At 39.5% G+C, this 27,065-nt stretch overlaps 1 long non-coding RNA gene across 1 annotated transcript in view; it reads left to right on the top strand.

The window, feature by feature from the left end:
- Positions 1 to 8,957: 8,957 nt before the first annotated feature.
- Positions 8,958 to 27,065, top strand: part of LOC103793766 (uncharacterized) — a 47,106-nt gene continuing 28,998 nt past the window's right edge. Inside the window, exon 1 of the long non-coding RNA XR_008482149.1 lies at positions 8,958 to 10,946. This is a non-coding gene — a long non-coding RNA (uncharacterized LOC103793766). The remainder of the gene's footprint in view (positions 10,947 to 27,065) is intronic.

Genomic DNA, 27,065 nt, shown 5'->3' with positions numbered 1-27,065 from the left:
CATTGTTCAACACTCGCCTATGAGTGAGAACATGCAGTGTTTGATTTTCTGTTCTTGTGTCAGTTTGCTGAGAATGATGGTTTCCAGGTTCATCCATGTCCCTACAAAGGACATGAACTCATCATTTTTGATGGCTGCATAATATTCCATGGTGTATATGTGCCACATTTTCCCTGTCCAGTCTATCATCGATGGGCATTTGGGTTGGTTCCAGGTCTTTGCTCTTGTAAACAGTGCTGCAATGAACATTCGTATGCATGTGTCCTTATAGTGGAATGATTTATAATCCTTTGCATATATATATATATCCAGTAATGGGATTGCTGGGTCAAACAGAATTTCTATTTCTAGGTCCTTGAGGAATCACCACACTGTCTTCCACAATGGTTGAACTAATTTACATTCCCACCAACAGTGTAGAAGTGTTCCTATTTCTCCACATCCTCTCCAGCACCTGTCTCCAGATTTTTTAATGATCCCCATTCTAACTGGCATGAGATGGTATCTAAATGTAGTTTTGATTTGCATTTCTCTAATGACCAGTGATGATGAGCATTTTTTTTATATGTCTGTTGGCCTCATGTATGTCTTCTTTTGTAAAGTGTCTGTTCATATCCTTCACCCACTTTTGAATGGGCTTGTTTTTTTCTTGTAAATCTGTTTTAGTTCTTTGTAGATTCCAGATATCAGCCCTTTGTCAGATGGGTAGACAGCAAAAATGTTTTCCCATCCTGTTGGTTGCTGATTCACTCTAATGACTGTTTCTTTTGCCATGCAGAAGCTGTAGAGTTTGATTAGGTCCCATTTGTCTATTTTGGCTTCTGTTGCCAATGCCTTTGGTGTTTTGGTCATGAAGTCCTTGCGTACGCCTATGTCCTGAATCCTTTTGCCTAGATTTTTTTCTAGGGTTTTTACGGTGTTAGGTCTTATGTTTAAGTCTTAAATCCATCTGGAGTTAATTTTAGTGTAAGGTGTCAGGAAGGGGTTTAGTTTCAGCTTTCTGCACATGGCTAGCCAGTTTTCCCAGCACCATTTATTAAACAGGGAATCCTTTCCCCATTGCTTGTTTTTCTCAGGTTTGTCAAAGATCAGATGGTTGTAGATAAGTTGTGTTGCTTCTGAAGCCTCTGTTCTGTTCTATTGATCTATATCTCTGTTTTGGTACCAGTACCATGCTGTTTTGATTACTGTAGCCTTGTAGTATATTTTGAAGTCAGGTAGTGTGATGCATCCTGCTTTGTTCTTTTTGCTTAGAATTGACTTGGCTATGCGGGCTCTCTTTTGGTTCCATATGTAGTTTAAGGTGGCTTTTTCCAGTTCTGTCAAGAAGGTCATTGGTAACTTGATGGGGATAGCATTGAATCTGTAAATTACTTTGGGCAGTATGGCCATTTTCACAATATTGATTCTTCCTAACCATGAGTATGGAATGTTTCTCCATCTGTTTGTGTCCTCTCTTATTTTGTTGAGCAGCAAGTTCTCCTCAAAGGGGTCCTTTACACTCCTTGTTAGTTGTATTCCGAGGTATTTTATTCTCTTTGTAGCAGTTGTGAATGGCAGTTCATTCTTAATTTGGCTCTCCTTAAGTCTGTTATTGGTGTAGAGGAATGCTTGTGATTTTTGCACATTGATTTTATATCCTGAGACTTTGCTGAAGTTGCTTATCTGTTTCAGGAGATTTTGGGCTGAGATGATGGGGTCTTCTAGATATAAAATCATGTCGTCTGCAAATAGAGACAATTTGACTTCCTCCTTTCCTATTTGAATATGCTTTATTTCTTTTTCTTGCCTGATTGCTCTGGCTAGAACTTCCAGTACTATATTGAATAGGAGTGGTGAGAGAGGGCATCCTTGTCTAGCACCAGATTTCAAAGGGAATGCTTCCAGTTTTTGCACATTCAGCATGATATTGGCTGTTGGTTTGTTGTAAATAGCTTTTATTATTTTGAGATACATTCCATCAATACCTAGTTTATTGAGGGTTTTTAGCATAAAGGGCTGTTGAATTTTGTCAAAGGCCTTCTCTGCATCAATTGAGATAATCATGAGGTTTTTGTCTTTGGTTATGTTTATGTGGTTAATTATGTTATAGACTTGCATATGTTGAACCAGATTTGGGGTGGAGAGTTCTGTAAATGTCTATCAGGTTTGCTTTTTCCAGGGAGTTCAAGTCCTGGATTTCCTTGTTAATTTTCTGTCTGGTTGATCTGTCTAATATTGACAATGGGGTGTTAAAGTCTCTCAGTATTATTGTGTGGGAGTCTAAGTCTCTTTGTAAGTTGTTAAGAACTTGCCTTATGTATCTGGGTGCTCCTATATTGGGTGCGTATATATTTAGGATCATTAAATCTTCTTGTTGTATCGATCCTTTTACCATCATGTAATGTCCTTCTTGTTTCTTTTGATCTTTGTTGGTTTAAAGTCTATTTTATCAGAGATGAGAATTGCAACTCCTGCTTTTTTTTTTGCTCTCCATTTGCTTGGTAAATCTTCCTCCATCCCTTTATTTTGAGCCTTTGTGTATCCTTGCATGTGAGATGGGTTTCCTGGATACAGCACACCGATCAGTTTTGGCTTTTTATCCAATTTGCCGGTCTGTCTTTTGATTGGGACATTTAGCTCATTTACATTGAGGGTTAATATTGTTATGTGTGAACTTGATCCTGCCATTTTGATGCTAGCTGGCTGTTTTGCCTGTTAGTTGATGCAATTTCTTCATTGTGTTGATGCTCTTTAGCATTTGGTATGTTTTTGGAGTAGCTGGTACTGGTTGTTCCTTTCTATGTTTAGTGCTTGTTTCAGGAGCTCTTGTAAAGCAAGCCTGGTGGTGATGAAATCTCTGAGTACTTGCTTACTCACAAAGGATTTTATTTTTCCTTCACTTATGAAGCTTAGTTTGGCTGGATAGGAAATTCTGGGTTGAAAGTTCTTTTTTTTAAGGATGTTGAATATTGGCCCCAACTCTCTTCTGGCTTGTAGGGTTTCTGCTGAGAGATCTGGTGTGAGTCTGATGGTCTTTCCTTTGTGAGTAACCCGACCTTTCTCTCTGGCTGTCCTTAGCATTTTCTCTGACATTTCAACCCTGATGAATCTGAAAATTATGTGCCTTGGCATTACTTTCTTGAGGAATATCTTTGTGGTGTTCTCTGTATTTCCTGGACTTGAATATTGGCCTGCCTTTCTAGGTTGGGGAAGTTTTCCTGGATAATTTCCTGAAGAGTATTTCCAGCTTGGATTCATTCTCTCCATCACATTCAGGTACACCTATCAAACGTAGATGAGGTCTTTTCACATAATCCCATATTTCTTGGAGACTTTGTTCATTCCTTTGTACCCCTTTTTCTCTAATCTTGCCTTCTCATTTTATTTCATTGAGTTGATCTTCGACCTCTGATATCCTTTCTTCTGCTTAATCAATTTGGCTGTTGAAACTTGTATATGCTTTACGAAATTCTAGTGTTGTGTTTTTCAGCTCCATCAATTCACTTATATTCCTCTCTAAGTTGTTTATTCTCATTAGCATTTCATCAAATCTTTTTTCAAGGTTCTTAATTTCTTTGCATTGGGTTAGAACATGTTCTTTTAGCTCACAGAAGTCTCTTATTATCCACCTTCTGAAACCTGATTCTGTCAATTCATCACACCCATTCTCCATCCAGCCTTGTTCCCTTGCTGGTGAGGAGTTGTGATCCCTTGCAGGAGGAGAGGTGTTCTGGTTTTGGGTGTTTTCATCCTTTTTGCACTGGTTTCTTCCCATCTATGTGAATTTATCCACCTGTTGTCTTTGTAGTTGTTGACTTTCAGATTGGGTCTCTGAGTGGACATCCAATTTGTTGATGATGAAATTGTTTCTTTCTGTTTCTTAGTTTTCCTTCTAACGGTCTGGCCCCTCTGCTGTAGGACTGTTGAGGTCCACTCCAGGCCCTGCTTGCCTGGGGATCACCTGCAGTGGCTGCAGAACAATAAGGGTTGCTGCCAGTTTCTTCTTCTGCTATCTTTGTCCCAGAAGGATACCTGCCAGATATGAGTCTGAGCTCTCCTTTATGAGGTGACTCTTTGGATATATGGGGGTCAGGGAGCTGCTTGAGGAGACAGTCTGTCCTTTATAGGAGCTCAAATGCTGAGCTGTGAGCTCTGTTGTTCATTCAGAGCTGCTGGACAGGTACGTTTAGGTCTGCTGCAGCAGAACTCATAAACCCCCTTTTTTTCCCTGCAGGTGCTCTGTCCCAGTGAGTTAAGGGTTTATTTATGAGTTTCTGTTGTGCTGCTGCCTTTTTTCAGGGCTGCCCTGCCCAGTGCAGAGACAGCTAGTCACTGTCTGCCTGCAGAGGCTTTGCTGAGCTGCTGTGGGCTCCACCCAGCTGCTGTGTGAACTTCCCTGAAGTCCTGTTTAAATGGGTGTAGTTAGAACTGCCTTGGTAATAGCGGCCCACCTCTATTATGGTGGGCTGCCTCAGCAATGGTGGGCTGCCTCAGCAACGGCAAACTACCGTAGTGGTGGACTGCCTTGGTAATGGTGGACACCCCTCCCCCACAGAGCTGGCCCATCCTGGGTTTAGCTGTGCTTGCTGTGAAACTCTCAATCCAGAGTATTTCTGATTGCTGTTTTTTTTTTTTTTTTTTTTTTTTTCAGGGGTGGGACCAGCTGAGCCTGATTACCTGGCTCCCTGCCTCAGAGCTTTTTTTCCTTTAGTTGAATGGTTGACTGTCTCCCAGGTGTTCCAGTCGCCTGTTGAAAAGGCACTGGGATCTGTGTGATTTCCAATGTGGCAACCCACTGCTCTGGCTGAAAGAGTGGTGCTGAGATTCATGATGCTTTTTTGCCCAGGAATCTCCTGGCCTGGTTCCCTGTTTCAGTCCCCCTTTTAATCAGATGAATGAGCAACTCTGCCTTCCCAGAGCTCCAATCACCAGCTAAAACAGCACCTGGACCCATGTATTTTGTACGGAGAACTGCCACTCCAGGGTGCCGGCAAAACAGCCGCTGGCCAAAACAACCGCGCCGGCCAAACCAGCTGTGCTGGTGACCCATGGGGCTCCTCCGCCTGGGAATCTCCTGGTCTGTGGGTAATAAAAATCCATCTGGAAATGTGGTGTCCACTCACCCTCTGTGCTTTCACTGGGAGCTGCAATCCTGAACTGCTTCTAATGAGCCATCTTGGATCCCTCATCTTTTTTTTTTTAATTGTGGGGAAGTAGACACAACATTTACCTTCTTAACCATTTCTCAGTGTATAATTTTTTTAACCAGAATAATCTGAAGCTTATAATATAATTTTAGTGAATTAAACATAGAACTTCAAATTATTCATGTAGGACTCCCCTTTTCCTTGGCAAGATGGCAGAGTATGACTTAACTACTCATATCATATCTCTTTTGAACTGGGATCTTGTTTCTGCTGCTTGAGTTGCTCTTCATAAAGCAAATATAAGAAGGAAAACAATAACTACATAGAAAGTTGGGTCTTCCCAGTGATACCACATAGTAGCTTTTGCTATAGTGTATGCAAATGCCTTCATTCTGGTGAGATTCCTCATGCTTTGAGAGAAGAAATGACAATAGTTGTAATCCTTCAAATAGAAACAGAACAAACTGGAAAGATGTTTGGAAAGGCAGAAATTACAAGGTAAATGCAATCCAATGAGAATGGTCAGATGCTGTTTGGCTCCTTGGCTGAAAAATATAGTTTTGGATGGAAATATTGACATAGGTTCTGCAGCCTGTTTCTCAGGGTTGCTTTTTTTTTTTTTTTTTTTTTTTTTTTTAAATTCTCCACAGTGATTTCCCTGACCTAAGCATGTTTTAGCCTTTTTTCCTCCCATTTCCCTCCATGAAATTATAATACCACAGATATACTATATTGTATTTGTGTTTATGTACTATCTGGAATATATATATATATATTTCTGTGCTTCATTTGTAGGAAGAGTGTTGCTTTTGCCCTCAATAACCAATTTTCTTTCCCTTGGGGGCAATATTGCCCTCATTCAGAATGCATGCTCTGGAAACATGCACTTCTAGCATGAGTGTGTCAGTGACTCAGGATCAGCTGAGTATCACTGTTCTTTTAGAGTGCTGCTTCCAGCACATGATAGAAATACTGAATTCATTCTGGGAAAGCTCACATCTGAACTCTTTTCTTTTCTTTTCTTTTGAGACAGAGGCTTGCTCTGTTTCCCAGGCTGGAGTGCAGTGGCGCTATCTAGGCTGACTGCAACCTCTACCTCCCAGGTTCAAGGGATTCTCTTGCCTCAGCCTCCTGAATACCTGGGATTACAGGCATTTCCCACCACACCCAGCTAATTTTATTTAGTAGAGACAGGGTTTCACCATGTTGACCAGGCTGGCTTCAAACTCTTGACCTCAAGTGATCCACCTGCCTTGGCCTCCCAAAGTGCTGGGATTACAGACATGAGACACTGTGCCTGGCCTCATCTTTGTGCTGAAAGACTGAATATGAATATGCAGAAAGTAAGTGGCAAGACTGTGCCTGACAATTGGACTCTGCCCCACAGCCTCTATTGCAATCACCCAGAACAGTCAGGATTATAAATTTTGCTTCTGATTCAGGACCAACCAGAAAAGTATTTCTATGCTCCCCATACCAATCTTGTCAGATGTCCTGCTTTTAGTTAGCCTACCTTCTGTTTCTTATGCTAACAGGCTTTGATCAGAGCACATGTGAAGCCTTTCCTGTTTTTATCTATAAAGCTTTCCCCTTGCCCTGCCTACCTTTGAATCTCACTTAGCTGCTTGCTAAGTGATGGTGACTGACTCCCTTGCTACAGTAAACATTGAAAAAATAATCTTGTTTGTTCTCATTTGGGTGGTTTTCATTTATTTCCATATTGCAGAATGGGGATGCAGCCATGGAAGGCCTTACACATTTAAGACACCACTGATAATAATTGTTCCACTCCAGTGTTTTAGCAACAAACATGTCTCATTCATCCACCTCTGTTGTCTTCAACTACCCCTACAGCTGTGTTAACATTACTTATCTCATCCTTTTCAGCCATGCTGTTTTAATAGCTCAGATGTGTCTCTGCTATTTGACTGCAGTAGCCTTAATATTCAAAGGTGCTTGGAAATGCAGGAAGTTAGTAAAAGATCTAGCCAAAGTTTTTCAAAAGAAATTCTACATAAAAATGCTGTTGAAAGCTTTACTTTGATGGGGACCAGGAAAAAAAATCCATGCTCAAATGTTTACTTTTTGAGTATATCATTAGAAATATTTATGTAAGACTTTCTGATATATCCACTAGAGTATTAGCATTAGTATGTTGGCAGATAAACTAAAAATGATCTCGGGAGAAGCTGAAGGATGACTAATACTGAGAAGTTACTATGCCAGGAACTGTCCTGAGAATATTAAGTTGAACAAGTCAGGATCATCTCCAGGATTACAGTTTACAACCCAGTTTACAGTTGTTAATCCATCTGAGCTTGCTAGCAAAACTCAGAAAGCTAGCAAAGACTAGCAAGACTAACTGAGATAATTAGGCTTTATTGCCCCCACCCCCAACCCCACTTAAGCATTTTTCAGAGGAAGCTGAGGAAGGAGATTAGAATTCCTGGAGGCCACATTAATCCACTGGGCTATGGATCTGACATTCAGAGTGTAGTGGTCCTCCTGGCTCCATCCTATAAGTGTCCTGTTTCCTTCCTAGGTCTTGCCATCTCTTTTTCAAAGTCTCTTCTATGCCAATAATCCCTATCTGTAGTATTTCCTTCCAACCAGTCCCCTTCCAAAGCCCCAATTTCTTTCTCTATTCTAACCAAATTTCATTAAAGATTTCATATTTAAGTGACAGCATGCAATATACAGAGATAGAGACTTAAACAGTGGTGACCAGGGTTGGGGATGGGGAGAAAATGGGGAGATGTAGGTCAAAAGATAAAAAGTAGAAAATGTAGGATAAACGAGTTGAAAGATTTAATATACAACATGAGGCCTCTAGTTAATATTAGTGTATTGCACTCAGGATTTTTGCTGAAGGAGTATCTACTTCATAGCTGCTTTTGCCATAATGGGGTTGGGTAACTATGTAAGATGAAAGGATATGTCAGTTTGTTCCCCTCTAGAAACCATTTTGCTATACATATGTATTTTATAATATAGTGTATACCTTTAATATACATAATAACATTTATTAAAAAAGAAAAAACTTCATCTATTCTGATAGACTTGGTGGAGGCTGACAGGATTGACATAACGTGTTTCATCAGGACTTTTGGAGCTGAGAGGCCTTTCCCAATTCTAAAAAGTTGTGCCAAAGATATGCCCTGCTCACACCTCCTTCACTCCTTGGGCATATTTTATTAAAGTGATCTCTCTGACCTTGCTTTGAGTGTGGCAGCCATGCTCTATCATTTGTTACACCAGTGCTGGGCTAGAGTAAACTCAGCCATGTGCCAAAGTTGACAACATGGAGACAGCCGCTCACCAAGCCACCTACAAGGCTGTAGGGAGAAGAGAAACAAGTGAAGACTTTACAGTCAGACAAGCCTGGATCTGCAATCCAATTGCTATTTGCCCTTGATTGTTTTTTTAAAAACCTTTATTATGTACCCTTGGCTGTTTTTTTAAAAACCTTCCTCTCAGAGTCACAGAGATTTAATGAGGTAAGAACTGAATCATCTCAGTTACGTTCAAACCTTCCAATGTATCTCTATGCTGATGTTTCTGCTTGTATTTCTCTAGCTGTAATCTCTCATCTGGAGTCTGGGCCTTCTGGAAATCCCCACCTAGATGACTCACAAGCCCATTAAAACTAATTTAGCCAGAGAGAGTTAATAATTACCAACTCTACTCAGGAGTCCTCCTTGATGCTTGCTCACTCCTTATCCCACACACAGACTTCTCTCCTTTTTCAAACTTCATCTATTCTAAGCTCATTTCATTTAAGATTCCATATATAAGTGACAGCATGCAATATATAGATAGAGACTAAAACAGTGGTGACCAGGGTTGGGGGTGGGGAGAAAATGGGAAGATGTAGGTCAAAGGATAAAAACCTAATCTCCCTTTTCTTTGTCCACGTCTCTCTATGCTTGCTCTTCCACCTTTGCTCAGGCCTTCCACTCTTCCAGACCAGGGCATTGCCCAGCCTGTCTAACTAGCCTTTCCTCTTGTCATTTTTCTCCATGGCAGCCTCTTTTACTTTCCTGCTTAAAATTAGTGGCTTCCCCTGCTGCAGGATCAAATCCAAATCCCTTATCCTGTTCTGGTCCCTGCTTAGCCTTCCTTCTCATGGCTCCTCCCCAACCTCTCACCACCTACACTCTAAGATACATGCATGCATTTCTAAGAATTGAATTGCAATCTCTGTTTTGCTCTCTCCTTTGCTTTTGAAACTTCAAACACAACGTTCCCTCTGCTTGAAGTTCGTTCACTTTGTTTTTCATTTAGCTAAGGTCCTAGTCAATGATTGCAAGTACAGTGCCATCTTGTCCAAGAAGCTTTGCCACCCACTGCCCTAGTAAGGTGCACGGCTCTGTGCTCCTAAAAAGCCTTGTGCCTCACTGCTTTTTAACAAAGCACTCATCACTCCGCAATGCAGTTATCTAATGTAATAATTGCTAATATTCATGAACCCCATGCTAGGTCTGGACATTCCTGTGAGCTCTTTACTTGTAATAGTTCATTTAGTCCTCATAACAGTTCCATGCAGAAGTACCATTATCATCCCTGCTTTGCAGATGAGGAAATTGAGGTGCAGAAAGGTACATACTCTTCTCAGTATTACATAGCCAGTATTTTAACTCAGGAGGCCTGACTCCAGAGCCCTATAATTATCTACCATTATCCAGTAATATTCAAGGATTTTGTCTCTGTTTTTCACTGAAGCACTCCTGGGGCCTAGAATAATGTCTGGCACATAAGAATTGCTTATTATTGAGTGAATAAATGCTGACTCATTTGTGTCTTTTCTTCCTGATGGGCAGGGATTGGGCTTTATTCCATTTATTTCTAGCAGCTAGCTTGGAACCTGGCACATAAGAAAATTGCTAAGTTTGTCTCTCTGCATAGGGTCTTTGCTACTCTGAGAGTTCCATGATTTTGTTTTGCCGTAGTGCTCTTCTGAGACCCTGTATTCACCCCACCATACCACAGCACACTGCTGCGTGTCAATTTTTAGTGCTTAGAAAAAAATCTGGTCAGCTGCTGCTTGACAGCTGGAAAAATAGAGCTGCACCTGAGCCAGTTTTGCACCTCAGAAAAGCAAGGGGGAGAATCTCCTGCCTCACGCGGTGTGTGGGAGGAAGGCTGAATCATCAAGTTCTTTGAGTTCCTTGGGAAAAGATAACTCAAAGGAATATTACACAACATGGAGAAATAGGAGGAAAATAAGCAGAGACACAAAAATGACTCAAGTGTTGAAAAATATGATCCACACAACTAAAAATATGTTTCAATTGAGTTTGAAGAGGAAAAGTCTGGGTGTCAACATTCCAGTGGCCCAAAGGAGTGTACATGAATGGGCTTTGGTTTGAAGGATGGTGAGCAGATGGTCACTGGCCTCACAGAGAAGGGGGATGTGCAATGGGGCCTGGAGGCCCTCTGAGGATCTGAAGCAGAGAAAGAGCACAACTTTACCAGGGACAAGACAGCCCCAGCTTCAGCAAAACATTAGAAAAGAGTGTCCTCAGTTCCATGTGACCCAGGCAGAGGGAGGAATAATGGTAAATCCTGGGGGGTTGGTGTATTATACATTTTTCTTTTCTAAATGAGCACTTAAAATTCCATGTAAATTAAAAAATTAAGTTGTAGATTTTTTCTAGAAACTGACAACTTTGGGTGGGAAGGGTAGATCAGGCTCTCATGGACATGCAAACAATTCTCATGTTCTACTCTCTGGCTTCTCTAGCAACTGACGTTTGAGAGACATGTTGGTGTAGTAGATGGAACATGAACGGTGGTCCCTACTGCTCTGTAACCTGGGTGAGTTGCCTCTTTAGGCTCTGCCTCAATGCCTTTTTTTTTTCTTTTTGAGATGGAGTCTATTCTGTAGCTCAGGCGGGAGTACAGTGGCACCAACTCGGTTCACTGCAATCTCTGCTTCCCGGGTCCTAGTTCAAGCAATTCGCCTGCCTCAGCCTCCTGAGTAGCTGGGATTATAGGCATGTGACACATGTCAGGCTAATTTTTGTATTTTTAGTAGAGATGGAGTTTCACCATGTCAGTCAGGCTGGTCTCAAACTCCTGACCATGTGATCCTCCTGCCTCGGCCTCCCAAAGTGCTGGGATGGCAGGTGTGAGCCAACTCGCCAGACCTCAGTGTATTTTTTTGAGCAGCACTTTACAAACAATGTAAATACTAAAGAGATATAAAGGATATTTAAAACACTACCCAAAGGGCATATGATATGCTTAATGAATGAGAATAAAGTTGTCATTAGAATAATATTTTTACCATCTTTATTTCCTTAATTTCTGAAGTATCGCCCTATCATAAAAAAGATTAAAGTAGATCCCAAAATCAGAAGAGTTTTTTATTAGAATGAAGGACCTGAATTGGTTTTCCAGATGGACTCACTTGTTAAAAGGGGATTGTGACAAGTATTTATTCAACAGTTTGTTCCACAGCCGGTGTTTGGGCTATTGGAAAGGAGGTGCTATATAAGTGTATTGTAATAATGAATGCCCTTAGGCAAGAGGGGAATTGTGTAAGGAGATGTATTCTGTAATTCTTTCATGTATATTCATCTTTTCTGTCCAAGTAGAATATACACCCTTTATGGGCAAGGAACACCTCTTCTAATTTGTATTTATAAACTATTTTTTCTTTCTCAGGGCTTTCAAGGACTGAGAATGCACATATGGATAGAACAAATCTAGAAATTTAAGCTACTTCTATTGCTAAACAAGTATAGAGTTTCATATAAATATAATTCATAAAAGGTATAAATGGCAAGAGTTTCCACTCAAAGATTTTGTGAAACACCTGGTATTCTAGCAACAGTGGCAAGGCGTGGCATCCCTTAGCCCCTCAGAGACCTCTGCCCTCGGCAGATGTGACCGCTTTCTTGGATCTCAGGAGTGCAAGGGTGAGTGTGCCAGCATCTCCACCTCTGTGGTCCTGCTGTGCTCACCAGGCCTTCTAGCTGCTTTGAGAGGGAAGTAACCAAAGGATTCTTCCTTTTGAAAGGAGTGAAATAAAATCTGGACAAACCAGGTTCTCAAATGAAAATCCATGGATCTTCCCATTTTCCAAAGAAGATTCTGTTTGTTTGTTGCTGTTGTTTTTTTTTTTGCATATACTCCATTGAAGGTATTGCTGGTGGACAATTTTCAGCAGCATTTTTTTCTGTTTTTGAGAGGCATTGATTAGTAAGTAGGATCTTTCTGTTCAGCAATTGCCCTTTGAAGTTTTATTCAAGCACAGAATTTACTGTAAAATGACCAAACTTCATTCTTTTAGAGAAAACATAAAGTCTGAAGCATATACACTATCGTATTTCTGGACTTCTAATCCACCCAGCCACCCCGTATGAGGTTAATTTTTAGGAATTGGTGAACAACTTCTAATGAGAGTTAAAATATGACATTGGGGATAATCTGTAGGATATTACTACATGGCTGTTACTTGCTTTTGGCATTTTACTTAATGATTGGGTGGCAGTAGTTCCTGATAATGGAAAGGGATTAAAAAACTGCATGGAAAGATTAGACATGAACCATATGAAACTGCTGATCTTTGACCATTTTTGAGATACAAAAATAAATATTTAATATAATACAACCTAATATGTTAAGGTTTATTCATAAAACAATACAGTATATATTCTGTCAAATATTAAATTGACATTGGAATACTGACATAGTATACTTAAGGAGATACACTCAAAACTGTTTTAAATACAGCTATAAAAATTCCATAATAATGGGTCATTGATGACACAATTGTGTTATATATTGTATCCAGTAATTAAATAGAAGCCTTGTAATTATGGTAACTGATATAAACCAATGTATTAATATTAGCTTACCCTAAGCCCTGGAGTCAATAACATTTTATGAAACAACTCTTAACTATGTTATATGAGTCAGAGGCAAACTATATAGAGGTTTAGGAGCTCTTCCTTTATCTTCCTGAAGTCTATATATTTGTCTTAGTCAGTTCAGGCTGTTATAACAAAGTACTATGTATCGGGAGGCTTATAAACCACAGAAATTTATTTCTCACAGTCTGGAAGCTGGAAATCTGAAGTCAGGGTACCCACCTATTCTGGCTCTGATGAGGATCCTCTTCAAAATTGCAGACTGAAGGCTTCTCCTTGTATCATCATGTGGCAGAAATGAAGCAGATTAGCTCTCTGGCTTCTTCTCAGAAGGGCACTAATCCCATTCATGAGGGTTCCCCCTTTATAATCTGTTTTCCTCCTAAATGTCCCATCTACAAATACCAGCATATTGAGATGAGAGTCTCAACATAAATTTGGGGGAATACAAACATTTAGTCCACTGCAATATTTCAATAAGAAATACTGTGAAAAAAAATTAAAACTACCTTGCACATGAATAAAAAGTGCTAACATGTAAAATTAATGAATATGGCTGATAATAATTTTGGTTGACTGTTATAATGAGTACTCCAAGAAATATATGAAATATTTTTGTTTTGAAAAAGTTCTGGCTAATGTCCAAAAGTCATCCCTCCCCCGTTTATATTTTGGTCCCAGGTACAGTAATAATTTACAACTCTGAATTATCCAAAACAGTGAATGCTTTTCCCCAGTCTGTGCACATCTCATAGACAGTCTTATTAATAAGGAAACTAACTAGTAGCTGATGCCATCATGCAGCATAAACATAAGAACACCTAACAGGCTCACTAATCTAGGGGTGCATTGCATCCTGTGGGAAGCAAGAAAATGCAAAATTGGAATGACTGCATCTTTACCTAAGAGAAAAGACTGGATTACCCTTCTGTCAATTCCAGGGTGCCAAATTGAGACGCCCCCAACCTCAAAGATAAATATATTAAAATGCTCTATTGCTTTATTACTAGAGATTTTACTTCTGGATCTGCAGTTTTTGTTTTTTTGTTTTTTCAATGGAAGCGTTGTACTTTAGCACTCATGGGAAATCTTTATTTCCATCACTGGGGAGTGGTCATTTAGAATTGTTTCCATAGCCAGTTGTGGTGGCTCACACCTGTAATCCCAGCACTTTGACAGGCTGAGATGGGTGGATCACTTAAAGTCAGGAGTTCAAGACCAGCCTAGCCAACATGGTGAAACCCCGTCTTTACTAAAGATACAAAAATTAGCTGGGTGTGGTGGTGCACACCTGTAATGCTAGCTACTTGGGAGGCTGAATCAGGAGAATCGCTTGAACTTGAGAGACAGAGGTTGCAGTGAGCTGAGATCACACCACTGTACTCCAGCCTGGGTGACAGAGTGATACTCCATCTCAAGGAAAAAACAAAAACAGAATTGTTTCCCCATGGAATTCCATGTGATGGTATTTTAGCTGTATCAGTTGTTTCAGTGTTTTCCTTGCAGTATTTCTGAGGAGTGTAACAAATCTTCCTAGCAGCCTACAATGTGTTCTCCCTCCATCACATCCAGTCCCAAGACTCGGCCTTCCCACATCCAGTCCCTACTGCCACATAGGGCTGCAGGTTACCAGCACTTCTCTTATCTAGCCTGCTGACTCCAGGCTCCTTGCCCACCTCATTTCCTACTGCTCCATCAATTCTCTGTACTCTGCTTTGTGAGACTGATCTCAAATGCAAGTGGGGTTCTTTTGTTTCCAATCCCTTAAACATGTCTGTAAATTCCTCCACAACATCACCTCCACTCCCTGCAACCTTCTTGGTCCCGACCTGTCCTTCAATCCAGGCCTTTGCTTATTCAGAATCCTCTCTCAGGAACACTGTCCTTGCGAGTACTCCCAATTGCCTGGACCTGTATAGCCCCTATTTGTTTGTAAAGCTTCTGCTTAAATGCTGCTTCCTTCAAATTGCCTTCTTAGATCTGGAAATTCTGAGTGTCCCTGGTATCTTTACTTCTCTTCTCCTTTAGCACTAACTGTACTATACTGCACTGTCTTTTTACTTTTCTGCAATTCTCTGCAGTCTGCAAATGCAACCACTGTATTCCCAGGGCCTAGCACATTGCCTAGCTCAGAGGAGTCACTGAATGCAGGCTTGTTGAATGAGCAAATGAATGAATGAATGAATGAATGAATATGGACAGGCATAGAAAATACACAATAGTGCTTTGAGCAGAGCTCCTATTTTTGAAGAGATTACAGTCTGCTTTACTTTCTGTATATTGGATGATTAGATGGAATAATAAAAAGAATAACTTTTTAATTACACCTGGCTTTATAATTTGTCAGCTCTGTCAATTTGAGTAATTTGTACAATCTTCCTGAATCTCAAAATATAAATCAGTACAGTACAAAAGATGTCCTCCTGGTGGAGTTCTTGTGAGCACTAAAGTAAGCAATGTTAAACGTGTGCCATAATAGACACTCAAAGATGCTGGCTCCTCTCCTTGCCAATGGGCAGCTCTGCTTCCACTTAACTCACATCTTTGGTCACCATGTCAGTGAGCTCGAGATGCTCCTCCATCATTTATGTGATTGCAAGCCTATATAATTTAAAAAATCATATTGAAGAAAAAAAACTAAGATAATTTAATCAAAACAATTAAGATAATTTAATTAAAAACAATATTCATACATATAATACATTAAAATAATATGTATTAATAAATAACTTATAAATGTTTAAAGCATTGTGTGTCAAATATCCCATCCTACTGAACAGGATAAGTAAACTTAAAATTAGATTTCAAGTCTGGGTGCAGTAGCTCACACCTGTAATCTCAGCACTTTGGAAGGCCGAGGTGGGTGGATCATCTGAGGTTAGGAGTTCAAGACCAGCCTTGCTAACCTGGTGAAACCCAGTCTGTACTAAAAATACAAAAATTAGACAGGCATGGTGGCACATGCCTGTAATTCCAGCTACTGGGGAAACTGAAGCAGGAGAATCGCTTGAACCTGGGAGGCAGAGGTTGCAATGAGTTTAGATCATTCCATTGCACTCCAGCCTGGGCAACAGAGTGAGACTCCATTCCCCCCACTCTCCCCCAAAAAAGATTTCAATAGGCTGAGCTCCATTTTATAGTGTAGGGTTCAAACTTTAGGCTACTATACTTAATTTTATAGTACATTATCTTAAATATCATGGCAATTAAAAATACTCTTACAATTTTATATTTTAAATGGAAATAAAATATATAACTTAGAGTTGTATTTTTATACATGGTGACTAATGATATAAATTTTAGACTACATTTTTCCTCTAAATAATGACAGTAACTATCTGCTTTATTTCACTATGTAATAAATTAAGAGACATGCAGACAAAAGATAGAATTTCTTCATTACTGTTACTTTACCAGTGAAAGTATATACCCCATACCAGGGCACGAGAGAGTGTACTGAGACAGCTTTATTTCCACAAAATTTACAACCCAGTGGCTAGTTTTGCATGCTTTTCTCACCTGCTGGATTGTGGCTAATCATGGCCAAGTATTTTGATGCTGTTGGTTTGGCTCTTAAATGAAACTGGATCCTTATAACAAAGTTCAAGAATTATTGTCGGCTTCTCTGCATAACTTAGAAGCATCTCCAAAGGCATATGTACTATTGCCCTGGCAGACATATATACACGAGTGCAGTGTAACACCTCTATTCTCCATGCTTGGCAAGTTAATGTGGATGTTCATTTTTATAGCCGCTAACTTATTAGCTGTGGATTACGTTGTCACTTTGTGTGTTTCATTTCCAAGCATAAGAAGTGTGAGTGAGTTCTAAGACATGTGAAATGAAGGATCAGCTCGCAAAAGCTGGTCTTGAAGGCATCAGAGTAGGGATAAAGACTTCATCATGCAGTTCATAGAGCCTGCCAATTCCTTGATTGACAGCTCTCTGTATGGCAAGTCTTGAGGGATTGGGTATTTAAATCTTAATTACAAAAAAGTGTTACAGAATACTAAAAATCATTCAAGGAAACTGGAAGGCTTATAATGTAGCATTCCACTATTAATCTCTTATACAGAATAGATTTGATTGACAAGATCCATACAAATAGTGTAAAGGAATTTAGAAAATCAGTACAAAACTGAAAGGAAAATTTTAAACAATGTGCCACAAACGTGTTCTATTTTATAATTTAAATTGCTCCACAATCATGTATGCAAAAATAAAATAGATTAAAACAAACTTTGTTATAGGATATAATTCTAGCTGGCCTAATAACTAAAATCTCATTAACAAGATTTAAACAAATAAAATCACAATACAAACAACTGCTTTGCTTAGGAAAAAAATCTCAAGAACTTAATATAGAAAAAAAAAAGAATTGGATTTCAAAAGATGGAAATAAACTAAATATAAGGAAAAGTCATTATAATAAAAATTGAGGAGCATTCAAGAGCATATCTTTGCATGTCCATGTCATTCTCCTGCTAATTCATTAACTTAATTCATTAACTCAAATACTAATTAAGAGACCTAAACTGAAAGTCCAAACCTGTTGCCAAGTGCAGAGAATAGGGAGATAACAATGTCAGGGTCATACATAGTCCAGTGGAAAAATACTCATGAAAACAGGTCAAAGCAATAGAATGTCATTGAAGTTATGAGTTTAAAGTCTGTATAATTTTTGTTCTTTCATATTCCTGTATCCACTCTCTATCCTTTTCACCTTTGCGCTTTTCCTTGGGGAGGGATTTATATTGACTGTATCAGTGGGTTCTTGAATTAGTCAGAGTTCTCTAGAGTAACAGAACCAATAGGATATGCAGTTGACCCTTGAATGCAGGGGTTAGGGGCACTGACCCTCTGCACAGTCAAAAATCCATGTAGAACTTTTGATTCCCCAAAGCCTTAACTAATAGCTTACTGTGGATTGGAAGACTTAACACAATATAAACAGTCAATTAACACATGCTGTGTGTTATATGGATTATATACTGTATTTTTATGATAAAGTAAGCAAGAGAAAAGCAAATGTTATTAAGAAGATCATAAGGAAGAGAAAACCTACTGACTATTCATTAAGTGGAAGTGGATCATCACAAAGGTCTTTAACCTTGTTGCCTTCATATTGAGTAGACTGAGGAGGGCGAGGAAGAAGAACAGCTGGTCTTGCTGTCTCAGAGGCTGGAGAGGCAAAAGAAGAGGCAGAAGAGGTAGAAGAAAAGGCAGGAGAGGCAGACACATTCAGTGTAACTATGGGAAAAAAAATGATGTGTAAGTGGACCTGCACAGTTTAAACCCATGTTTAGGGGCAAACTATATCCATATATATATATATATATATATATATATATATATATATACATACATACACACACACACACACACACATATGTATATATATATGCACACATATATATAGATAGATATACAGTTTGCCCCTAAACTATATATGTGTATATATATACATATACACACACTCTACCCGAATTTAGAGTAGGGTGCATAGACCCCAGCTCTTAGTTTCTTGATGAGAAAACGGTCAAAGGCTTTTTTTCTACTTTTTAAAGCTATCATGATCTGTGATAATTTATCTTGTTAGACGCAAAAACAGATGTAGGACACTTAAAAAGCATCATTTTTTTTTTTTTTTTTGGTAATGTGGTGACCATCTGAATGATCCAGATGCTTATGCATACGAACAGTATCATAGTTGGAATTTTTTCCTTAAACTTTAAAATTGATAATTAAGACCAAAAACTGAGGACAAATGTGGTGGCAAGTATTTCCCACTTTAAAGGGGTCATATAAAGAGATTTATTATAAGGGATTGCCACATGCAATTATGGAGGCTGGGAAGTCCCATGATCTTTCATTTGCGTGCTGGAGGTCCAGGAAAGCCTGCTATGTGGGCCTCCCTTAGTCTAGTCAAGTTGACACATAAAAATTAACCATCACGGTTCCTTTGCCTTTTGGCTTCTGGTTGAGTTCAGCCAGTGAAGACTCTGGTAGCAGATAAGAGGAAAGGAGAAGTGTGAGGTGGTGTACTAAGCGTGTCCTCAGCTTTTTCCACAGCCTTTATCTGTTTCTCAGAAGTCACAGTGGCTTTCTTGTAATGTTTTTCAATTATCCATGGGAACGTGCCATTTGTTTCCTGCAAGTCCCTGACTGATACATTGTGGGGCATTAAATCCTGTGGGGATTCCAGAAAGACTTCACGGAGAAATTAGCAATTGAGTTGGGTCTTTATGGAGGAGGAGGAGATCCTGAGGGCACAGGGGAGAAGCTCCAGGGTCTTGAGCAGAGAGCAAATAGATGAAAGAAAGGAAAAAACTAAGATGATTTTGGATGTGGATTGGAAGGGCTGTTTGGGCTTAATATAAAGAATATAAGCAATAGGGTATTTTGGTGAATTTTCAAGCAGAAGGTAACTGATAATAGTAAAAAGTGGTGTTTCTCAGAGATAACAATTACATTTACCCTTCCAATGAGAATATTTTTGAGATTTTCAAGATTAACTTAAAATGTTTTTATTGTAATATGTATCCTGTATGTGTCAGTTTTAACTAGTTATATATAAATTCATTTTGCTTATAATTTTTAAACAACTAAAGAACCAAAATTAACTTACATAAAAGATAAAAACAAAACCATATAAACTCTAAAATCCAAATTAACATTAACTTAATGTAAAGGATGATGTTTTCCTGAAATGAATGTGTAAAAAATGATTAAGTTCATTGTTTATAAAGGAGTTCAACATGCCTGTAATACCTTGTGTTTTAGGATGACTCCCTTCTTCCACGTCTTTTCACTGCTGTAACTTTTGAGTGTCTTCTCTCTGTACAATGTGCTGTGATGTCATCTGACCTTCATTTAATTTATCGTCTCCCTCAAAAGTTAGCTGCTTAAACAACCACTATATTATGCTTATGGATTCTGTGAGTCAGGTATTCAGACGAAGTGCAGTGGAAATGGCTTGTCTTTGCTCCATGATACCTGGGTCTCAGTTGGGAAGACAGGTGCTTTGATCCTGACTGTCACCAGGGACCTCAGCTGCCACTGTTGCAGAGGCCTCTCCACCTGCCTTTCCATGCAGCCTCAGGTTCTTCAGCATCATACCCTCAGGGTAGCCAGACTTGGCTCCCAAGTATCCCAGCCCACAAAGTAAAACTTGTGTCATGTCTTTCATCCTAGCTTCAGAAGTCACATGATGTCACTTCCCCTGTATTCTACTGGTTACAGTGAGCCACAATTGTACCCAGATTGAGATCAAGGGTGTATGGAACCCACTTCTCAGTTTCTTGATGAGAAAACGGTCAAAGACTTTTTTGCTACTTTGTAAAGCTATCATAGTCTGTGATACTTTCTTTTGTTTGACACAAATACAGATGTAGGACACTTAAAAAGCATCCTTTCCCCCTGCTTTTTTGGAAATGTGGTGACCATCTGAATGATCCAGATGCTTATACTTATGAACAGTATCATATTTGGGATTTTTTCCTTAAACTTTAAAATTGCTAATTAAGACCAAAAGCTGAGGACAAATGTGGTGGTAAGTCTTTCTCACTTTAAAAGGCTCATATGAGCCCTTATCCCATGGAAGAGAAAGTGCAATGAGGTCTGCATGAAGAAATACCTAGTGCTTGCTACTCTGCAAACTATACTGCCTGGTCACATGCCAGGGTGGCACTCTGCCATCTGGATATCTATCTCCTTCACCAGCCAGTTGCAAACCACTCATTCTGGCCAGGGACCAATATTGAACAGCACTTGTGAATCACTTCATATCCTCTCAGTCTACCTCAGCAGCCACTGTTGTGGTGACCACTTCCACACAGACTTAGCAGCTTCCCACAGGTACCAGCGGACAGCAGCTTTCCTCGACACAGCATTCTTTCATTGTGCCTTTTGCTTCCTGCCCCATGTTTCTCAAGTGCCATGGCTTTGGGTTCCTGCAAGGACCAGCTTGGCACTCATGCATGTACAGCCTGGAGGTGTAGGGAAATGAACACCCACAAAGCCATCTCTAATGCAGGAGGTGGGAACTGACAAATCAATGCTTCCCCTTTTCATTACTTGGCAGCATTCTAAGATACATTTCAGAATAATCTCCAGAAAGTCCTGTGGATTGAACACTAGTCACCCTTAATGGCAGCCAGTTTGTAAACACATCCTTTGATTTCCTCTTTTTCTTGCTTCATGCTCCTGGGTCCTAACCCCTGCACTCTGGACTCATTTTCTAAATAAACTATCCACCTGCAAGCCTTTATTTCAGGCTCTTTTTCTGAGATCCAGACTATGCTAAAGTCCAAGGAGCTGCTGGCGGGAATTCATATTATTGGTGCCCAAGGAACATTGCTCCAACTCAAGGCCAGCAGTGAGGAGAAAGTGTCAGGAAAGCTAGGCTGGGGCTCCTGTGACCTTAAGGCCCCAGTCTCTGTTTTCACCTCTGTTGTGTATCTGTCCATTTCTGGCTGATATGCTCATTAGTGGCATGGAAACTAGACAAGGTGGCTGCTCTGTAAGGCACAAATGTGTTCTGTAAACCAGAACTTCAATATGATTTAAAATACTTGATGTGTGTGGTAATTCTCTTCCAAAGTGGACTCTAATGGTTCTTGCCTCTGCAAAGTCATGTCCTACAGTCCCCTTCCACAGTGGACAAGGCTCGCCTGTGTAAACAGTAAGTTATTATAGAAACAATATTGAGTGTTCTATTCAAGACTAGATTATGAAGGATGTTGTAGCCTCCACCTTGCTCTCTCAAATAACTTGCTCTTGGGAAACCAGTTCATGAGAACATTCAAGAAGCCCTGTGGAGATGTCCATGTTGTAGAAAAACCAAGCTCATGCATTGCATTCTGTGTTTGTCATAATGTAATGGCATAATATAAAAATAATGTAATAAATTTTGTACCAGTCCCCAGAAAACCTTGGGGCTCATTCATGATATGCCTATGACTAATATCATTTTTAAATGTTTATGAGATATTGAGAAATCTCCTGCCCACAGCCAGCAACAACCCACCAGCTGTGTTAGTATTCTATTGCTACTATAATGAATTACCACAAACTCAGTGGCTCAAAATGACACAAATTTGTTATCTTACAGTTTCAGAGATCAGACGTCTAAAATCAGTCTCACCAAGCTAGTCAAGGGGTTGGCAGGGCTTCTGGAGACACTTAGGGGAGAATGTGTGTTCTTGCCTTTTTCAGTTTCTTGAGGCCACTTTAATTCCATGGCTCATGCGTCTTCCCTCGCATCACACCAACCTCTTGCTTCTGTCTTCACATCTTCTCCTCCTCACCCAACTCCTCCTGCTTCCCTCTTAAAAGAATCCCCATGATTGCATTGGGCCCACATGGATAGTCCAGGATAATCTTCCACTTCAAGATCTTAATAGAGCCTCACCTGCAAAAACTGTTTTAACATATTAACAAACTTTGGGGATTAGGACAGTGGCATCTTTGATGGGGCCATTATTCAGCTTACCACACCAACTATGGGAGTGAACTACCTTGGAGGTAGACCCTCTGTCACCGCCCAAGACTTCAGATGCTTTGCAGCCTCTGCTGACAACTGGACTGCAAAAATGCCCAGATAAGCCATTCCTAAAGTCCTGATCCACGGAAACTTTGTGAGATGATACCAAGTTTGTATTATTTTTGTTTTTGTTGTATTAGTTTGTTTTATTATTTTGTTTTATTATGATTGTTGTAAGCCATTAAATTGTGAGATCACTTGTTACTCAGCAATAGATAATGCAAAATGAAAAAGTTTATTAGTATTTAAAAGTCCATTTACATTTTCATAGAAAATTTTAATACTAGATTTATTAAGGAGGAAATGACTTTTAGATTCTTTAGATTCTCAGATTCTATTTTATAATTATAGCTGTTGGAAATATTTGATTAGTTATAAATAAATGAATTGACAGTTTTACCTACTTAAAAGAATAAAGTTTTTATTGATGCCAAATTCCAAAAAAAAAATAGAGAGATTTAAAAATCTTATTCTGGGCCTGCATAGTGGTTTACACCTATAATCCTAGTGCTTTGGGACACCAAAGAGGAAGGCTCCCTTAAGGCCAGGAGTTCAAGACCAGCCTAGGAAACGTAACAAGACCCCATCCCCACAAATTTTTTTTAAAGTTAGCTAGGCATGGTGGTACATACCTGTAGCCTCAGCTAGTCACAAGGCTGAGATGGGAGAATCACTTGAGCTGGGGAGTTCAAGGTTGCAGTGAGCTATGAATATCATTGCTCTCCAGCCTGGGCAATTGAATGAGACTCTGTCTTAGAAAAAAAAAAAATCTTATTCTGGGCTGAGGGAGGGCAATGAGGGAGAACAGGAGTGACTGCTAATGAGTATGGGTTTTCTTTTAGGGATAGTAAAAATGTCCTAAAATTAGATTGTGATTAGGGCTACATAACTCTGTGATATCAAACTCATATTAAAAACCACTGAATTGCACAACTTAAATGGAAAGATTACATGGCATATGAATTATATCTCAATAAAACTGTTAAAAAAATCTTATTCAGGCATAACTAATCTGAAGTTAGAAGTCAGGATAATGGTTTCCCTGTGGAGGGGAGAAGTGACTAAGGAAGCACCAGGTAGGCTCTGATGAGTTTTATTTTATTTTATTATATTTATTTTATTTTTCAGACAGACTCTCTCTCTGTCACCCAGGTTGGAGGCTGGAGTGCAGTGGTACAATCTCAGCTCACTGCAACCTCCGCTTCCTGGGTTCAAGCGTTTCTCATGCCTCAGCCTCCTAAGTAGCTGGGATTACAGGAACAAACCTCCATGCCTGGCTAGAGAGTTTTATAAAAAATTTGGCTGCTGGCAACATGGATGTATTTGTTCTGTGAAAATTATTAGGTACTTAAAATTTGTGTGTTCTTCTGTATGATTATTATACTTCAATAAGTTTTACCTTTAAAAGTTATATAAAAAAGCTGAAATGGCATTATGCAAATCCCAGTTCTCAGTGATGTGTATAGAGTATGTAATAATCGTTGCTCTATCAACAATTAAGGATATGCATAGAAATGGGAACTGTGACAGAAACGATGGCTTTTGGATAGAGTCGGTTTACTTACCATTCCCATATGCACCTTATTCTTTCATTACGAAGCAACTTATTTTTAAAACCTGAATATATTAAGGTAGTATTTGTAGAAATTTGTCATTCTAATAGTTATTATTAGAAAAGTCATGTTTAGAAAGTACATAGGGGCACTTCATTTCAAAAATCTGGCATGAAGATTGTGTTCAAAGAAGCAAGCTCACTTTAGTTCTTACTGAATCTTTTGAAAAGATTTTATTTGGAAGTTTCATGAAAATTCAATAGTATCCTCCCTCATGCATTGTATTGTGTTTTTATCATAATATAATGGCATCATATAAAAATAATGTAATACATTTTATACCAGTCTCCAGAAAACCTTGGAGTTTACTCATGATGTGTCTATGACAAATATCATTTTTGTATGTTTATGAGATATTGAGAAATATCTAGGACACAGTTTTCAAAATGTAGATGTCAAGAACTGTGAAATGCAGTGAGATTAAATCTTACTGCAAGCTAGTAGGTCAGCCTGCCATAGTCATAGATGCTGGCAGAAGCCATGAGATTCCTGTATCAGAGACAACAGTCTGTTATTCACAACTATGGAAGTAGCCAGAGTATCGTCGATTTTGCACTAAGTTCATGTAAGTCCAGTTCCCACATAGCAACATGAAAAGTATCTGGTGATATCTCCACATGCAATGAACCATGTTATAGGAGAGAAACCCCAAGCTTTGGGAAACGGAATCTTTTATAACGGTTATTACAGTCTTTTTTTAATGGCCTTTGTCACAAAGGGAGACATTATCTTCATTTTTATTTGACAGTAAACAAACCTGCCCTTTGCCCTGGAGGTAAGCATTGTCTGTATTCCCAAGGTTGTTTGCTATACAAATATGCTTGGAAAGATAGTCTTTATGAAAAACAGTTGGTGCCTATGCTGAAAGGCATACAGAAACATGAGAGATTAATAGAGAATTATCTCCCAACAATTGATGGGGACCTCTAAAGGTCCCTAAGACCTTTACTTGGGGACCCTATTAGGTCAAAACTTTTATAATTATGCTAAAATATTATTTTCAGTTTTCACTTTCATTCTCTCATGAATTTACAGTGGAGATTTTTAGAGGATTACATGAAATGAGATGATGGCTATGTTTTTAAAATTTGTTTTAATTCTGATACAGTAGATTTTGATAGATGTAGCCCACATAAACAAAAGCTCTTTGAGGTCTTCAATAGTTTTTAGAATGGCAAAGGAATCCTGAGACCAAAAAGTTTGAGAACTGCTGCCCCAAGACAATCATCAGAGAGAAAAGACCTTGGAGTGCTGTTTGTATAAGACTGAGTGGAAAGGGGACTTTGAGACAATGCTTCCAGAGATCATAAGTACTTTAAAGGGAAGAAGAAGGGGAGGTCAATATTTTTTCCCTGAGCACATGCCTGCTTATACAGTTGACTGCTGAACTGCTACTATGCTAATTTGAGCGGAAAGTGCAGAAATTCGAAGAGAGATGACAGGGTGGTATGAAGAGCCAACAATGCCATTGTGGCCACTCCTGCCCATTGGTGTGGGAAGGGTGCATTTCATGATTTTTCTTTGAGTCACTCAAATGCTTTATGCGATAATCAAGCTTCAGTTATCTTGCCAGTACCCCCTTCCCGAAGAGCTGTTCTCTAGGTGAAGCTGCAAGAGAGTTGGGGTAGGTCACTGGGGAAAAGAGATGAAAGCCATGGACGTTCTAGTAAGTGCTGGTATATGTTTAATTGGCTTTCCAAGAGGAAATAAAGAAAGGAGACCAGAGTTATAATTTTTGCTAATTTCTGTAGTGTGAATTTTCTCACTATGGTCAATTTCAAGCTACCAATGGATTAACAACCAGCTCACAAAATTCCTGAAAATTTAACAATAGGCTGATATGAGTCAGTGTACAACTGGATATAGAGATTAGAATAAGTGAAATCAGGACAGATCTCCCATACCCAAAGCAATGCAGTGAGTGGGTTCTCCCACAAGAACACACTATTCCCAAAAGTGAAATTTGCACTGTGTTCCCCTAAAGAGCTAGTGTCTGGACTTCTACCACATCAAGAAAGTGTAGCCCAGAGAGAACCATGTGATAGCACTTATTAATTAAGCAGGACTCAAATACCCCTTTACATAACTCCTCTTCCTCCACCCACCCAGTCATCTAGACAGTGGAGCCACCAAAAGAAAGTGAGGACCACACCTTTTCTGTCCTTCAGGTTTCAGGCCATGGGTCAAGTAGCACGAGCTCTGGGCAGAGGAGTGAACTCTATGAGAATGATGTTTTAACTGGATTAAAATTGATTAGACTGGAACCAACCTAAAAGTAACAGGGAAGGGAGGTTTATCCTAGCACAATTGAATGCAGCAAATTGGAGGAGAAAAGAAAACTGTTTTAGGTTTGAACCCCTCCAGTTCAAACTGTTTGATAAACTAATTATGTGCATATTTTATTGATTTGAATTTCATTATTGAAATAAACACCAACCAAAAAAATCTCCTAGGTAACAGAGAGAAAGACACTCTAACTAGACTGAAATGGGCCAGGCGCGGTGGCTCACACCTGTGATCCCAGCACTTTGGGAGGCTGAGGCAGGCGGATCACCTGAGGTCAGGAGTTTGAGACTAGCCTGACCAACATGGTGAAACCCCATCTCTACTAAAAATACAAAATTAATCAGGCACCGTGGCACATGCCTGTAATCTCAGCTACTCAGGAGGCTGAGGCAGGAGAATAGCTTGAACCTGGGAGGCAGAGGTTGCAGTAAGCCAAGATCACGCCATTGCACTCCAGCCTGGGCAACAAGAGCAAAACTCCATCCAAATAAAAAGACTGAAATGGGAGAGGTGAGTTGTAGAAAAGAACTATGGGACTGGCTGAGGCACAGAGGCAGGTTCCTACTCTGTCCTGGGTCAGGTGCTATGGGGACAAATTTTCAGGCATGTCCATCA

This window comes from Callithrix jacchus, chromosome 6 (assembly GCF_049354715.1).
Source record: "Callithrix jacchus isolate 240 chromosome 6, calJac240_pri, whole genome shotgun sequence".
Classification (NCBI taxonomy): Eukaryota; Metazoa; Chordata; class Mammalia; order Primates; family Cebidae; genus Callithrix; species Callithrix jacchus.
This window is presented reverse-complemented; position numbering and strand designations above follow the sequence as displayed.